Here is a 17,345-nt window from a genome sequence, read left to right as displayed (position 1 = left end):
TGATCAGAAAGCAAATATGAAAGTTTGGGAAAGTCCTTTTATTCCCTCTCATTTAACTTTCAAAAAAGTTTCGAATTTCACTCACTTTCAGTCAATCAATCAAACAATCCATCAAGTCTATCTATTTATTATAACATTCCAAAATTTAGAATTTTGGGATGTTACAAGCCTTGTCCCATTAGGTGTCTCCTAGTCCATAAAATATCTCCATAAAGTTTCGTTACATTTGGACTCCGTTTGGTATTGATTTTTTGTGACGTAAAACACATGCAAAAAAATAGCAATTGGCACTTGGCACTATGTCAATAGTGAAAGGATCGATATGGTTGACTAGAGGGGGGGGGGTGAATAGGCAACTAACAATTTTTAGCTTTTCTTTAGGAATTTAAACTTTGCATCAAACTAGGTTGTCTAGATATGCAACTAGATGAGCAACCTATATGATGCAACACGAATAGGAACACAAGCAAGCAAGATATATGCAACAAATAAGCTAAACAAGTAAAGGCACGAGATAACCAAGAGTGGAGACGGTGGAGACGAGGATGTGTTGCCGAAGTTCCTTCCCTTTGAGAGGAAGTACGTCTCCGTTGGAGCAGTGTGGAGGCACAATGCTCCCCAAGAAGCCACTACGGCCACCGTAATCTCCTCACGCCCTCACACAATGCGAGATGCCGTGATTCCACTATTGGTGCCCTTGGAGGCGGCGACCGAACCTTTACAAACGAGGTTGGGGCAATCTCCACAACTCAATTGGAGGCTCCCAACGACACCACGAAGCTTCACCACAATGGACTATGGCTTCGCGGTGACCTCAACCGTCTAGGATGCTCAAACACCCAAGAGTAACAAGATCCGCAAGGGATTAGTAGGGGGGAATCAAATATCTCTTGGTGGAAGTGTAGATCGGGGCCTTTTCAACCACTCCTGAACAAATCAACAAGTTTGGTTGGCTAGGGAGTGAGATCGGGCGAAAATGGAGCTTGGAGCAATAATGGAGCTTTAATGGTGGAAGAGGTGAGTCAACGGGGAAGAAGGAGACCCTTTATATAGTATGTGGAAAAGATCCAACCGTTACCCACCAACCAGCCCGCGGCCAGCGGTACTACCGCGCCTGGCCAGCGGTACTACCGCGCCTGGCCAGCGGTACTACTGCAAGGCCGCGTGGTACTACTGCTTACAACCAAGCGGTACTACCGCACGGCAGTGCGGTACTACCGTACCGACCCACGGTACTGCCGCGACCCCAGCACAGAAACAGACACAAAGCTGGGGGCGGTACTTCCGCACGCGCGGTACTACCGCGCCCCCCATGCGGTACTACCGCAAGGCAAAAGTCCCAGCCAGGGGGAAGGGGAACTTCCGTGCCTACTTCCACAAAAAAACGGAAGTAGCAAAAATCCAACACAGTAGTACAGCCGAGGGGCGGTACTACTGCCTGACCGCATAGCGCGGTTCTACCGCACGGCGAAAGCGGTACTACCGCGGCAGGTGTGGATGTAAAAAATTACATCCGCTCCAACTACCACGAAGGGGCGGCACTAGCCTGGTGGGCAGCGGTAGTGCGGCTCCAGGGGGACTACCGTGGGCACCAGCGGTACTACCGCGCCACCGCGCGATACTACCGTGGATGCCTACGGTACTACCGTTGATCCAGGAGCAGTACTACCGCAACCACAACAGCAGCCAGTCACAGGAGGCAGGAAAACGGAGGAAGCTCCAAGGAAGAAGGAGGGGATAAAAAGGAGACGTGTACGTGATGATTCCACCCAAACCTTTCCAATGCGGACCCCCTCTTAATAGTACGGCTTTCCTACGACTCAAATCCACCAAAAAGAAACGTAGAAAAGATGCCGTCTTTGTCAGTCTTCGAGGGGCACCCAATCGTCTTGTGCCTAGCAAAGAAGTGTCTGGAATACTCATGGCACACGATTAGTCCGCAAATGCGTTGTCATCAATCACCAAAACACTTAGGGATAAATATGTCCTTACAATCTCCCCCTTTTTGGTGGGTTGATGACAAAACGGGATTTGCACAAGGAAATACTATTAAGTAAATGCAAACCCCTCCTCTCTATAATTAGACGGGCTCCCCCTAAATGTGTGCCACCTAGATGAGCACGAATAGGAACAGAGCTCCCCCTATATTATAGAGACAAGGCATATCTATCACTAGACAAGATAGTACAAACATAAGATAACTAAGATAGATAGAGTGCATATGTCTTACACCATATGGAGGATAGGTCTCGAAGGCACAAACCAAACAAAAGCAAACGAGGCAAACGAGGTCCAAACGACAAAGCAAACAAACACACCAAGCACGACACAACACAAATACCTACACTCTCTCCCCCTTTGGCATCGAGACGCCAAAAAGGCAGAGAGGACACCTACACACGCGGGGTGGCTCAGGCAGAGAAGTCGTCCCACTGCTCCTCGTGCTCCTCGTCAGACTCAGCGGAGGGGATAGTCTCCTCCATGTCATCCTCTGAACTGGTCCACTTGTAGCCCTGCTTTGACATCCAGGCAGCCTCAGGTGTGATGACGTACTCAGACCCGCCAGACACATCCTCTCCAAAGAGCCTCATCACCTTCTTGTCATGGCGGCGACTCTCCTTGTCAGTCACGTGAGCCCTATACTGTCCCTTCGCCTGCATGCAGAAGAGAGTCTTCATCTTGTCCTTCAGCTTCTTGGCCCATGATGGCTCAGAGGAAGAAGTGGTGGACCTAGCAGCACAGTCCTCAGCAGCAGTCTCAGCAGCAGCAGCCTCCCCCTCACCAGCAGCCCTCCTAGCAGAAGATGCCTCAGCACGGGTAGTGGTGTTGGCCCAGTTGGGCTTGACGCGGAGGCTGATGGACTCATGGAGATTCCAGTCTAGAGCAAGGAACTCATCACCTGGATACGTCTTCTCCCAAGTGGTGGAGAGCAGCAGAAACAGGTACGGTCCATAGATAGGTACCTTGCGAGTGAACACCGCAAACCGAAGCTCACACCACATGATGTGTGAGACATCAAGTGGCTAAGTCTGAGAAGAACGTGCCTCTGCACGCAATAGCAACATGTCCACTAGATATGCATGTACCTTGTCCTTGTCGCCAATGCGTGGGAACAGAGTGTTGCGGAAGATGCGATGCATGATATCCAGAAAGGAGTTCAACACCCAAGATGACTTGCCATTGGGGAGTACCTTCTCAACGAGGAAGGTCTGAAGCTGGTTCTTGTTGGCAGACTCAGAGTTGGCATGGGGGCGAACGCCAACGGGGGTGTGAAGCCCGTCATCAAGAATGTGCAGCAGATCCATGAACTCTTTCCATGTAGTAGACAGCTGACGTCCATTGGTCATCCAGGTCATCCTCCGCTCCTCCCCGAGATGAAAGTACACTGAGGCAAAGAATTGACAGATAAGCTCAGGGTCATAGTCAAGGTGAAAGGAGATCACCGGCTCAATAGCAAACTGCTCCACCAAGTCCAGAGCCTCTCCAAAATAGTCACGAAGCTTGTCTTTCTGCAGGTGATGCATGTCTATCCACTTGACATCCACGAAGGTATTCTGCTTGTTCTTGATCACATCCAGATAGATGAGAGCCTGTTGCTTGGTCCAGAACAACTTGGTGCCTCTGAGGATAGCCCGAGGATTCACATAGGGATTGATCTTCCGGCGCTCGACATACTCAGTGGCTGAAATCTCGTCCATGCCCTTAGTCGGTTCCTTTTGCTTGCTGGCAGTGGTCTTGACATTGCGCTTGGGGGCATTGGAGCCCTCCGGGGCTTCATCTTGGGGGTTGTGCAGACGCTTGGAGCCAGTGTCATGACTGGGATTGGAACGGCGAGAGACACCACCTGAGACACAGAACGCAAAAACACCCACAATATCCAAGAGAGATTAATGCAAAGACCACAACAAAGCAAGTGAAACAAGTAGAAAGCACACATGATAAATGCCTAGAGAGAGATTTGATCCCTACGGTAGTACTGCCAAGAGCTGCGGAGCTAAGAGAGTAGTACGGCTCTTAGACGCGGTAGTATCGTGCAAGATCACGGTAGTACCGGGTGTAGGAGCGGTAGTACGATCTTAGCACCGCGGCCGATGCGGTAGTACCACACGGTACGGTAGTACCGCGCCTGACGGGCGGTAGTACCGCAAGAGCGGTAGTACCGCACATCAGGCACGGTAGTACCGCACCGTGTCAGATCTGAACTGGTTCAAATCTGAGAAAGCCCGCGAAACCACGACGGTACTACGGTTGGACAAAGCTACCACAAGACAGCATATCAAGTATGTTTCCTACGCATCACGACTCTCCTACATCCTACTCTTGCATAGATTTGGCCTAAAATCTCAAGAACAACAAGTTTCTCCCCAAAAGCCTAGAAGCAAGAGAACAGCCAAGAAAAAGAGGGATTTGGGGAAAAACCTTGGTCCATGGCAAGAGGAAGTGGTGGGGAACGATCCCACCGGTCGGAATCCTAGGAGAGTGGCCCGAGACGGAGATCCGGCGAGGGCCTCCGGCGCCGTTCTTGAGAGGGAGAGACGTGGAGAGAGAGACAATGAATGGGTATGGGGAGTTGGAACTCCCCTGCCCGAGTCATAAACCCCACGCGCCCTTGACGGCGCGGTAGTACCGTGCCCAGACACGGTAGTACCGCACGGTGCAGTACTTCTGAAGTACCGCACCAGAGTGGTAGTACCGTGTTGTGGCGCGGTAGTACCGTGCCTCCCAAAGCGGTAGTACCGCGCCCAGATGCGGTAGTACCGTGGGCTCAAGAAGATGCATGTTTCGAGCGTGAAAAACTGGATCTTTGCACAAACCACTCTGAGCCAACACGACACCACAAGACCACGCAACACACAAAACCAGAAAGGCACACGACAAACGAAGCAACCACGAGACACCACCTCTCCAAAGGAGAGGGCGGTGGCCGTAGCCACCTATGTTTGAGTCAATTGGTATGGCACTGCGAAGAATTATCCTTGGGTCCATGACCAAAACTCGTCTTTGAAGCACAAGTACCATCAAACATGGCTAATGTGAAAGACTTGATTGATTTATGCATAATGGGGGGAGGGAGAGTTCATTGAGAGAACATCACTCCCCCTATGTCCATGCCTACATCTAAATAGGACAACACGTTGAGTATGGTGGGGTGTGCAAGGGTTCAAGCAACATTGCTCGAATCGATGATATTTAGCTCATGCCTTAACTCGCGAAATCTTGCTTCATCCAAGGGCTTCGTGAAGATATCTGCAAGGTTATCATGAGTGTTGACGTAGTTGAGCTCGATCTCTCCTCGCCTAATGTGATCCCAGATGAAGTGATACCGGATCTCAATATGCTTCGTCTTGAAGTGTTGCACCGGGTTGAGAGAGATCTTGATGGCACTTTCATTGTCACACCAAAGAGGCACTTTGTCACAAGTGACATCATAATCCTTTAAAGTTTGCCTCATCCATAAGAGTTGTGCACAACAACTACCAGCCGCCACATACTCTGCTTCGGTGGACGAGAGAGACACACAACTTTGCTTTTTGGAAGACCAACTTACCAAAGAGCAACCAAGGAATTGGCACCCTCCGGAAGTGGACTTCCTATCCACTGTCTCCCGCCCAATCGGAATCCAAGTACCTACAAGCTTGAAGTTTGATCCTCTTGGGTACCATAAGCCAAAGTTTGGGGTATGAGCCAAATATCGAAAGATTCGTTTGACCGCCACATAGTGACTTTCCTTAGGTGCGGCTTGAAACCGTGCACAAATTCCCACACTCAACAGATGTCCGGTCTAGATGCACAAAGGTAAAGCAAGGATCCAATCATGGAACGATATACCTTTTGATCCACCACTTTACCATTGGGATCTAAGTCAAGTTGGCACTTGGTGGGCATTGGAGTGGAAGCCGGCTTGACGTCACTTAGCTTGAATCTATTGAGCATATCTTGAGTGTATTTGGATTGATTGATGAAGGTTCCTTCTCTTCTTTGCTTCACTTCGAACCCTAGAAAGAACTTCAACTCTCCCATGGAGGACATCTCGAACTTTGAGGTCATGAGAGCGGCAAATTCCTCATTGAAAGCTCTGTTAGGAGAACCAAAGATAATATCATCAACATATAATTGGCACACAAACAACTCCCCTTTGACCTTCTTAGTAAAAAGAGTGGGGTCGATTAGCCCAACTTCAAAACCACGATCTTGTAACAACTCGGTAAGGTGGTCATACCACGCACGTGGGGCTTGTTTAATGCCATAGAGTGCCTTATCGAGTTGATACACATGATCGGGAAAGTAGGGATCCTCGAACCCCGGGGGTTTCTTGACGTACACCAATTCATTAATGGGACCATTAAGAAAAGCACTCTTCACATCCATTTGTTGTAACTTAAAGTTATGATGAGAAGCATATGCAATCAACATGCGAATGGATTCAAGATGAGCAACGGGAGCAAAGGTTTCACCATAGTCGATACCCTCGACTTGGGAGTAGCCTTGTGCTACCAAACGAGCCTTGTTGCGAATGATAATCCCATGGGCATCTTGCTTGTTCTTGAATATCCACTTGGTTCCAATGACATTGTGGTTCCCCGTTGGCCTTGGCACCAATCTCCACACTTTGTTGCGCTCGAAGTTGTTGAGTTCTTCATGCATGGCATCGAGCCAATCCGGATCTTCTAGCGCCTCATAGACCTTGTGGGGTTCCACACAAGAGACAAACGCGTGATGCTCACAATAATTTGCTAATTGTCTACGAGTGCTTACCCCCTTTCTTAAGCTTCCAAGCACATTCGTCATGAGATGATCCTTGGTGGAGAGCTTGGAAGCAACCTTGGCGGCACGACGCTCTAATTCCTCCTCGGTGGTGAGTTGAGGAGCGGTTACTTGATCATCTTGAGCGTCGTCATGAACTTGTTCTTGATCTTGAACTTGCTCAGAGGAGAGAACTTGACCTTGGGCATCACTTGGTGTGTCCACACCGTCTTGAGTATGATCTTGCCCTTGGTCTTGTTCATGAGGTTCAGGGTCTTCACTTTGTTCTTCGGAAGCGTGTGGGCCTTGGGTTGGTGATGGCTCCACTTGAGTGGACCATTGTCCTTCTCCTTCGACCACAAGGGGTTCCTCAATGGGTAGGATGAAACCAACACCCATTCTTCTTATGGCTTGAGGAGGAATTTCATCACCTACATCACAAGTGCCACTTTGCTCCACTTGGGAGCTATTATTCTCATCAAATTCCACGTTACACATCTCCTCAATTAGTCCCGTGGATTTATTGAGGACACGGTAAGCATGAGAGTTTGTAGCATAACCAAAAAATATTCCCTCATAAGCTCTAGCCTCAAATTTAGACAACCGAACACCTTTCTTGAGAATGAAACACTTACACCCGAATACCCGGAAGTACTTGAGGTTGGGCTTGTTACCGGTGAGTATTTCATATGGAGTCTTGTTCAAGCCCTTGTGGAGGTAGAGCCGATTTGATGCATGACACGCGGTGTTGATGGCTTCGGCCCAAAAGTTGTACGGAGACTTGAACTCCGCCATCATGGTCCTTGCCGCATCCATCAACGTCCGGTTCTTCCTCTCCGCAACACCGTTTTGTTGAGGGGTGTAGTGTGCGGAATATTGATGCTTGATTCCCTCGTCACTAAGAAACTCATCCAAGGTGTAGTTCTTGAACTCGGTGCCGTTATCACTTCTTATTGTCAAGATCTTTGCATTGTGTTGACGTTGTGCTTCATTTGCAAAGTCAATGACGGTTTGTTGGGTCTCGCTCTTCCTCTTGAAGAAATACACCCACGGGTACCTTGAGTAGTCATCCACAATCACCAAGCAATACTTCCTACCTCCAAGACTATCGAAGGATGGAGGCCCAAAGAGATCCATGTGAAGGAGCTCCAAAGGCCTCTTTGAATAAATGATAGTCGTGGGAGGGTGAGCCTTCTCATGTAGCTTTCCTTCGATACAGGCACTGCAAGCACGATCTTTAGCAAAACTAACATTCGTTAGTCCACGGACATGGTCCCCCTTGAGGAGACTTTGCAAAGATCTCATATTGACATGGGCTAAACGGCGATGCCAAAGCCATCCCACATCAACTTTAGCCATTAGGCATGTCGCGGTCTTAGTGGGTCGCTCCGAAAAGTTAATCACATATAGACCGTTCTCGACATGCCCAACAAAGGCTACTTTAAGAGTCTTGCTCCACAAGAGGGCCACGGTATCAATATCAAAGAAAGTGGCAAAGCCCATGATAGCAAGTTGACGAACGGAAAGTAAATTGTATGCAAGGGACTCAACAAGCATGACCTTCTCAATCGTGAGATCATGAGAGATGACCACCTTGCCAAGTCCCAATACCTTAGAAGATGAGGCGTCACCCCACTCGACATTGGTGGGCATAGATGGAACCTTGTGCACGTCCACCACCAAGTCCTTGCTTCTGGTCATATGATTTGTAGCTCCGCTATCGAGCAACCATGATCCCCCACCGGAAGCAAACACCTACAAGAGATCAATGCTTGGTTTTAGGTACCCATTTTGTAATGGGTCCTTTGATGTTAGTAACAAGGGTTTTGGAACCCAAATAGACCATTCAATGTATTCATGAAGAGAACCAACAAATTTGGCATAAACATGCCCATCACTAGCATGGCATAACACATAAGAAGGGTTAAAATCGCCGGCTTTGTTGAGAGGGATGACATTGCCCTTCTTGACATTGTTCTTCTTCTTCTCCTTAGGGACACTCTCTCCCTCCCTCACAAAGGTTTGCATGAGGGGAGGAGGTCGTTTGGTCTTTTCATTCTTCTTCTTGTTCTTGGAGTCGGGCACGTACCCAACCCCTTGCTTGGCCACACCTTCCTTTTGGTTTATCAAGAGATCGTTGAGGTTCTTCTTGCCTTGTATGCAAGTCGCAAGACCTCTCTCAAGTTGCTCCTTCAACTTCGCATTTCCCTCAACAAGATGTATATGCTCACAACACGGGTTAGTAGCATTTGCATTATCAATTAAAACCATATGAGGAAAAGTTGCTTTCTCCTTAGTTAGCTTCACTTGGAGTTGATCATGAGACTCCTTGAGACTAGCGTGAATACCCTTCAAGGCCTTGTGGGCATTGTCAAGTATATCAAACTCCTCTTTGAGTCTAGCAAGATCAACCCCGAGTTTGGCCTTCTCGGAATTTAGCACACGAGAAACAATGAGGGCATGATCATAATCTTTCTTTAACTTAGCATGATCAACGTTGTGTGACTCCTCAAGAGCCAAACGAAGACCATGCTCTTCCTCAAGAGCATTGGAAAGATCTGAAATCTCATCGGCATAGTCACGACTATGCCCTTCCATCTTAGAGATGGTGTCTTCGTGAGCCTAGATCATGTCATTGGCCTCACCCAGTTGTTCCAAGAGAGCAACAAAGTGCTTCTTGGATTTTCCCTTGAGTTTGCCCATAAAGGCCTCAAACTCGTTAGCCTCCACATTAGCTCCCTCAAGTTCATTAATGCTATCCGTTTGGGAAGGATGATTAATGATGGTAGTTTTGATGTTGGGAGGTTAACCTTGTTGGTGGCTTTAGCCATGAGGCACTTGGCGGTGATGCTCTCGTTGGGTGAGTCGAAGAGAGACACCCGTGACTTTGTTGCAATGGCAACGGAGGCCATGGAAACCGACTCATCATCTTCATCATCATCATCATCATCCTCATTGTACTCTTCTTGCACCACCAAAGCCTTGGGAGGAGTCTTCTTGGTGAAGTTGTTCTTGTTGGGGAACGACTTGGCCTTGTCCTTTCGGATGAGTTTGCCACCATTGTCTTCCCTCTTCTCATACGGGCATTCCGCAACGAAATGACTCACGTTGCCGCAATTGTAGCAAGTACTTACACGTTGCTTGCCCCTTGTGCCACTCAAGTTGTTTTTGCTAAAATTGGGCCTCGAGTTTTTCTTGCTCCAAAATTGCCTTGAAGCAAGTGCCATGTGTTCATGATATGCATACTTCGTATCTTCGGGGTTGCTCTCCTCTTCTTCCTCTTCCACGGTGAGCTTGGCCTTCAATGCAAGGTTAGGCTTCTTTGTCCGTTGAGAACGGAGCACCGCATTGTTGGCGGTCTTGTCCAAAATGTTCATGGCCACAAACTCATCCAACACTTCGCTTGAGGTCAAAGTGTGGAAGTCCGGTCTTTGACGAATGATGGAAGACATGGACTTGTGGTAGGGCATCATTGCCTTGAGGAATTTGCGCTTGATCCAATTGTCATCCATGTCCTTGCTCCCATGATCTCGTAGTGAGACCGGAGTTTGGTTACTCTCCGATAAAGCTCACGAGGTTCTTCATCTTCCTTCATTGCAAACTCATCGGCCTCATCTTGTACCACTTCATAGTTGGAGCGTTGAATGCTTGCGCTTCCCCGGTAGAGAGACACGACACAATGCCATGCATCTTTGGCCAAGGCGAAGGGACAAAGATGAGGTAGGTCTTCGGGTGGAATTGCATCTTGAATGATGAAGAGAGCATTCTCATTGAATTGATTGTCCGCGGCTTCTCGAGGAGTGAAGTTGCTTGAATCATGTGGATAGAAACCTTCTTCAATGATTCTCCAAAGGTTAGTGTTCACATGATTTAAATGACGTTTAAAGCGGTAAACCCAAGAATCAAAATCCTCATTTTTCACAATCTTAGGGGGAGGACCGGCATGATTCAAATGAGTGGAAGGAACCGGTCCACCATAAACAAGTGGTGGTTCCACATGGGCAAAGATGCCGGTGCCATTCTTGCCACTAGAAGAAGGAGCCTTTTCACTACTAGCTTCCCCCTTGTCAGGGATAGCATCCGACACCTTGATGGCGGGATCACCCACTTTCAACGGTGCGGTGGATAGTTTAAGCCCCTCAAGAAATTTAGTAAACATGCTTTCAACTTCGGTCATCATGGAGGTTTTAAATGTCTCCAAGGCCACATTGAACTCCTCACGAGAGACCGAAGTTCCCCCATCGCCCGTAGACGAGATAGGATTCATACCGGAGTGTTCCACCGCACCATCTACGGTATCAACCATACTCTTTGGACGGTAAAGTCCTTAATAAAGAGATGAGGCTTTGATACCAATTGAAAGGATCGATATGGTTGACTAGAGGGGGGGGGGTGAATAGGCAACTAACAATTTTTAGCTTTTCTTTAGGAATTTAAACTTTGCATCAAACTAGGTTGTCTAGATATGCAACTAGATGAGCAACCTATATGATGCAACACGAATAGGAACACAAGCAAGCAAGATATATGCAACAAATAAGCTACACAAGTAAAGGCACGAGATAACCAAGAGTGGAGACGGCGGAGACGAGGATGTGTTGCCGAAGTTCCTTCCCTTTGACAGGAAGTACGTCTCCGTTGGAGCGGTGTGGAGGCACAATGCTCCCCAAGAAGCCACTAGGGCCACCGTAATCTCCTCACGCCCTCACACAATGCGAGATGCCGTGATTCCACTATTGGTGCTCTTGAAGGCGGCGACTGAACCTTTACAAACAAGGTTGGGGCAATCTCCACAACTCAATTGGAGGCTCCCAACGACACCATGAAGCTTCACCACAATGGACTATGGCTTCGCGGTGACCTCAACCGTCTAGGATGCTCAAACACCCAAGAGTAACAAGATCCGCAAGGGATTAGTAGGGGGAATCAAATATCTCTAGGTGGAAGTGTAGATCGGGGCCTTTTCAACCACTCCCGAGCAAATCAACAAGTTTGGTTGGCTAGGGAGTGAGATCGGGCGAAAATGGAGCTTGGAGCAATAATGGAGCTTTAATGGTGGAAGAGGTGAGTCAACGGGGAAGAAGGAGACCCTTTATATAGTGTGTGGAAAAGATCCAACCGTTACCCACCAACCAGCCCGCGGCCAGCGGTACTACCGCGCCTGGCCAGCGGTACTACCGCAAGGCCGCGCGGTACTACTGCTTGCAACCAAGCGGTACTACCGCACGGCAGTGCGGTACTATCATACCGACCCACGGTACTGCCGCGACCCCAGCACAGAAACAGACGCAAAGCTGGGGCGGTACTTCCACACGCGCGGTACTACCGTGCCCCGCATGCGGTACTACCGCAAGGCAAAAGTCCTAGCCAGGGGGAAGGGGAACTTCCGTGCCTACTTCCGCAAAAAAACGGAAGTAGCAAAAACCCGACACAGTAGTACAGCCGAGGGGCGGTACTACTGCCTGACCGCATAGCGCGGTACTACCGCACGGCAAAAGCGGTACTACCGCGGCAGGTGCGGATGTAAAAAATTACATCCGCTCCTACTACCGCGAAGGGGCGGCACTAGCCTGGTGGGCAGCGGTAGTGCGGCTCTAGGGGAGCGGTACTACCGTGGGCACCCGCGGTACTACCGCGCCACCGCGCGGTACTACCGTGGATGCCTACGGTACTACCGTTGATCCAGGAGCAGTACTACCGCAACCACAACAGCAGCCAGTCACAGGAGGCAGGAAAACGGAGGAAGCTCCAAGGAAGAAGGAGGGGATAAAAAGGAGACGTGTATGTGATGATTCCACCCAAACCTTTCCAACGCGGACCCCCTCTTAATAGTACGGCTTTCCTACGACTCAAATCCACCAAAAAGAAACGTAGAAAAGACGCCGTCTTCGTCAGTCTTCGAGGGGCACCCAATCATCTTGTGTCTAGCAAAGAAGTGTCTGGAATACTCATGGCACACGATTAGTCCGCAAATGCGTTGTCATCAATCACCAAAACACTTAGGGATAAATATGTCCTTACAAATAGGTCAGTACCAAAAAATGATATAAAATGACTATAAAATGATTATAAAACATCCGAGATTGATAATATAAAAGGATGGAACAATCAAAAATTATAGATACGTTGGAGACGTATCAGCGCGCCCCGCGCCCTCTGGCCCGAATGCTCCCTTGGGGGCCCCCACAGCCACCGCGGGCCCGGCTGCCCCCTCTAGCGGCGCCTCGGGCATGGCCACCACCTCCGGTTCCCCCGCCGTTGTGGTCTTCAGCTCGGCCCCGCCGGGTGCTGCCTCTCCTGGCTTGGCAACTGCGGGCTCTTCAGCAGCCTTGGAGACCGGCTTGACTCCCTCATCGCCGGTCTCCCCTGTGGCTCCGCCGACGGGGCTACACCCCCACTGGTGTGGTCACTCGGGCTCGTACCGGGACATTTCGTCCTAGCACGCGGTACACCTCGGCACCGTCTCAGCTACCCTCCTCCGCTCGCGCAACCCTTCGGGATCCGAACTGGCTCGCTGCGATGCGTGAGGAGTTCGACGCCCTGCAGCGCAACCGTACTTGGCAGCTTGTACCGTGGCCTCCCCACGCCAATGCCATCACTGGCAAGTGGGTCTTCTGCCACAAGACTCGCCCCGACGGCTCCCTTGAGCACTATAAGGTGCGTTTGGTGGTGTGTGGATTTCAACAGCGCGCCAGCGTGGACTTCACCGACACCTTCGCCCCGGTTGTCAAACCAGGCACGATTCACGCCGTTCTCTAACTGGTTGTTTCTCGCGCCTGGCTTGTTCACCAGCTCGATGTGTCCAATGCTTTCTTGCATGGTCACCTCGATGAGCAGGTGTTCTGTCAGCAGCCCACTGGTTTCGTCGACACAACCTATCCAGACCATGTGTGCTTGCTCTCCTGTTATCTTTACGGGTTGAAGCAAGCACCTCGGGCCTGGTACCAGCATATTGCAGCCTTCCTTCAGCATCAGTGGTTCCGGTCCACACGGTCCGATGCCTCCCTATTTGTTTATCATCTGGGCGCCGCTACTGCGTACCTCCTCCTGTACGTCGACGACATCATCCTGACTGCGTCCTCGCTAGCGCTTCTTTAGCAGATCACCGCTCAACTTGGCATCGAGTTCATCCTCAAGGACTGGGGGGCTCAACTTGGCATCGATACGAAGGCCAAGGTGTCCGCCATCGAGGGTTCTCCGGCATGCGACGCTTCCTTCTACCGCTCCATCGTCAGTGCTCTTCAGTACCTCACGCTGACGCGAGCAGATCTTCGGTATGTTGTTCAGCAGGTGAGCCTAAGGGAGTCCTGGATTAGGGGGTCCTCAGGTGTCCGATCTATTCGATATGGGCCGGACTGATGGGCCGTGAAGACAAAACAAAAGACTATCCCCCGTGTCCGAGTACGACTCCTATATGCGTGGACGGCAAGTTTGGTGTCCGGGTGTACTATTTCCTTCCTCTACAAATCGACTCTGTACAACCCTAGGCCCCTCCGGTGTGTATATAAACCAGAGGGTTTAGTCCGTAGAGGCTATCAGAACAATCATAGGCTAGACTGCCAGGGTTTGGCCATTACGATCTTGAGGTAGATCGACTCATGTAACCCCTATACTCATCGAATACAATCAAGAAGGACGTAGTTTTTTACCTCCTTAAATAGGTACCGAACCTGGGTAAACACTATGCCCCCATTATCCCTTGTTACTATTGATCCTTAGACTCACAACTTGGGCCCCCCTACCCGAGTTCTGCCGGTTTTGACACCAACATTCGTGCTTTTGTTGAGAGCTCCGTTGTGTAGTCAAGAAAAGCGATCTACGGCTTGCCTTGTCATCAATGATGATATCACTTCTGGAATGAGCCTAACTTCAGGACAGGCCCTCCAGCTCGGCGGTTTCACCATGGGTGCTCGCATGGCCATCAAGCCGACATCGTCCCCCGCGATCTCCAAACACCACCCCCACATCGATCTCGAATACTCCGAAAAGATGGATCTGGTGGACATCTCGTCCCTAAACGAGCTGCTAGATCGCATCACCGCCCTGGGGCTTTCAATGGACTATGATCAGATCGGGCTTAAACTTGACCAGAGGGAAATCAATCTCTCTCCGATGACCCACCTGGTAGCGGTCGTCGAGGAACGAGCTGAAAACACTTCTTCCCCTAAATTAAAGACCAGTTATGTTTGGATCTCCGAACCCCTTGAATCGGATACCCTTCCTTTTGATGCGACTCTACATCCCCCGAACTCAGGGTCGGACATAGGGTCCGGGGAGCACTTGGATCTTCCCGGACCCGAACTGGTGACCTCGGAGATTTTACAAGCTCCGGACACAATTTTGGGTCGGGATTCAAGTTTTAGCCCACCCACCCACCACAATCAATACTCTCCAAGTAATTCAGGCCCTCCGGACATATATGACCTGATGTATGTACGACAGCTACCTTAGGAAACCGTGCATCACTTTTGGGCCAGGTTGCTACTTGTCAAAAACAAGATTAAAGATTGCTGTGACGACGACGCAGTCTCGGTCTTTCATCATAATTGTACCGACGAGGGAATTCTGAATGCGCTCGAACGCTGTCGCATACAGAGTTTCACGGAACTATCGCACATAGTACGGAAGTACTGCGCGATGGAAAGCACATGGAAGCCCTAGAAAACCCAATTGGAACCTGTTGCCTTTAAGCAGTGCACTGCCCGGGAAAATGGATACATCTTTATGATGCATCCGACCATAAGGCTGTCGGCAAGAAAAACAAACCCTTTACGGTCTTCGAGACTTTCTCTTCGAGACCACCAAGTAACCGCAGTGAGCCCATGGAACGACGCCGCAATAGCCTTCACCGTTGACGACGAACCGAGGGCCCGATCAGTCCGAGCACCCGCTGCTTTTGTACTAAACCTGATTGTGGACGGCTTTCGACTTACCAAAGTGCTCATGGACGACGGCAGTGGGCTGATACGTCTCCAACGTATATATAATTTATGAAGTATTCATGCTGTTATATTATCATTCTTAGATGTTTTACAATCATTTTATAGCAACTTTATATCATTTTTCCGGTCTAACCTATTGACCCAGTGCCCAGTGTCAGTTGTTGTTTTTTGCTTGTTTTTTACATCGCAGGAAATAAATATCAAATGGAGTCCAAACACTGCGAAACTTGTTGTGGATTTTTTATGGACCAGAAGGCATCCAATGGGCCATAGAAGCACCTGGGGGGTGCCCCGAGGGGTGGCTACATAGGCTTGCGACAGAGGCACCTCGGGGTAACCCTAGATGAGAAGTTCCGCCGCCGCAAGCCTCTGTAGCCACCGAAAACCAATCTAGACCCCGTTCTGGCACTCCGACGGAGGGGGATATCATCACCGGTAGCCATCTCCATCATCCTGGCAGCCACCATGATGAGGAGGGAGTAGTCCACCCTCGGGGCTAAGGATTTGTACCAGTAGCTATGTGTTTAATCTCTCTTTCTCATGTTCTTGAGATGTCACGGTCTTGATGTATCGCGGGCTTGATGACCCACAAGTATAGGGGATCTATTGTAGCTCTTTTCGGTAAGTAAGAGTGTCAAACCCAACGAGAAGCGGAAGGAAATGACAAGTGGTTCTCAGCAAGGTAATGTCTACAAGTGCTGAAATTATAAGTAGCAGAGAAGTTTCATAGCAAGGTAATTTGTAACTAGCAAGTAAAGATAGTAGTAACAAAAGTGCAGCAAGGTAGCCCAAATCTTTTAAGGCATAGGACAGGCCAAAACGGCCTCTTATGATAAGCAAAGTGTTCTTGAGGGTACACGGGATTCTCATCAAGTCAGTTTCACCATGTTGGTTTGATTTGTGTTCGGTACTTTGATAATTTGATATGTGGGTGGACCGGTGCTTAGGTGTTGTTCATACTTGAACAAACCTCCTACTTATGATTAACCTTCCCGCAAGCATCCGCAACTATGATAAAAGTATTAAGAATAAATTCTAACCATAGCATTAAACTTTTGGATCCAATCGGTCCCTTACGGAATAGCGCATAAACTGGGGTTTAAGCTTCTGTCACTCTCGCAACCCATCATCTAATTGCTACTCCACAATGCATTCCCTTAGGCCCAAATATGGTGAAGTGTCATGTAGTAGACGTTCAGATGACACCATTAAGGGAATCACAACATACATACTATCAAGATATCGAACACATATCAAGTTCACATGATTACTTGCAACATGATTTCTCCCGTGACCTCAAGAACAAAAGTAACTACTCACAAATGATAATCATGCTCAAGATTAGAGGGGTATTAAATAGCATATTGGATCTGAACATATAATCTTCCACCAAATTAACCATATAGTGATCAACTACAAGATGTAAATCAACACTACTAGTAACCCACAAGCACCAATCTATAGTTCCGTAACAAGATTGAACACAAGAGATGAACTAGGGTTTGAGATGAGATGGTGTTGTTGAAGATGTCGATGAAGATTTCCCTCCCCAAGTGGGAGAGTTGTTGGTGATGATGATGACAATGATTTCCCCCTCCGGGAGGGAAGTTCCCCGGGCGGAATCGCTCTGCCGGAGGGCAAAAGTGCGCATGCCCAAGT

The sequence above is a fragment of the Triticum urartu genome, chromosome 7 (genome assembly GCF_003073215.2).
Source record: "Triticum urartu cultivar G1812 chromosome 7, Tu2.1, whole genome shotgun sequence".
NCBI classification, from domain to species: domain Eukaryota; kingdom Viridiplantae; phylum Streptophyta; class Magnoliopsida; order Poales; family Poaceae; genus Triticum; species Triticum urartu.
This window is presented reverse-complemented; position numbering follows the sequence as displayed.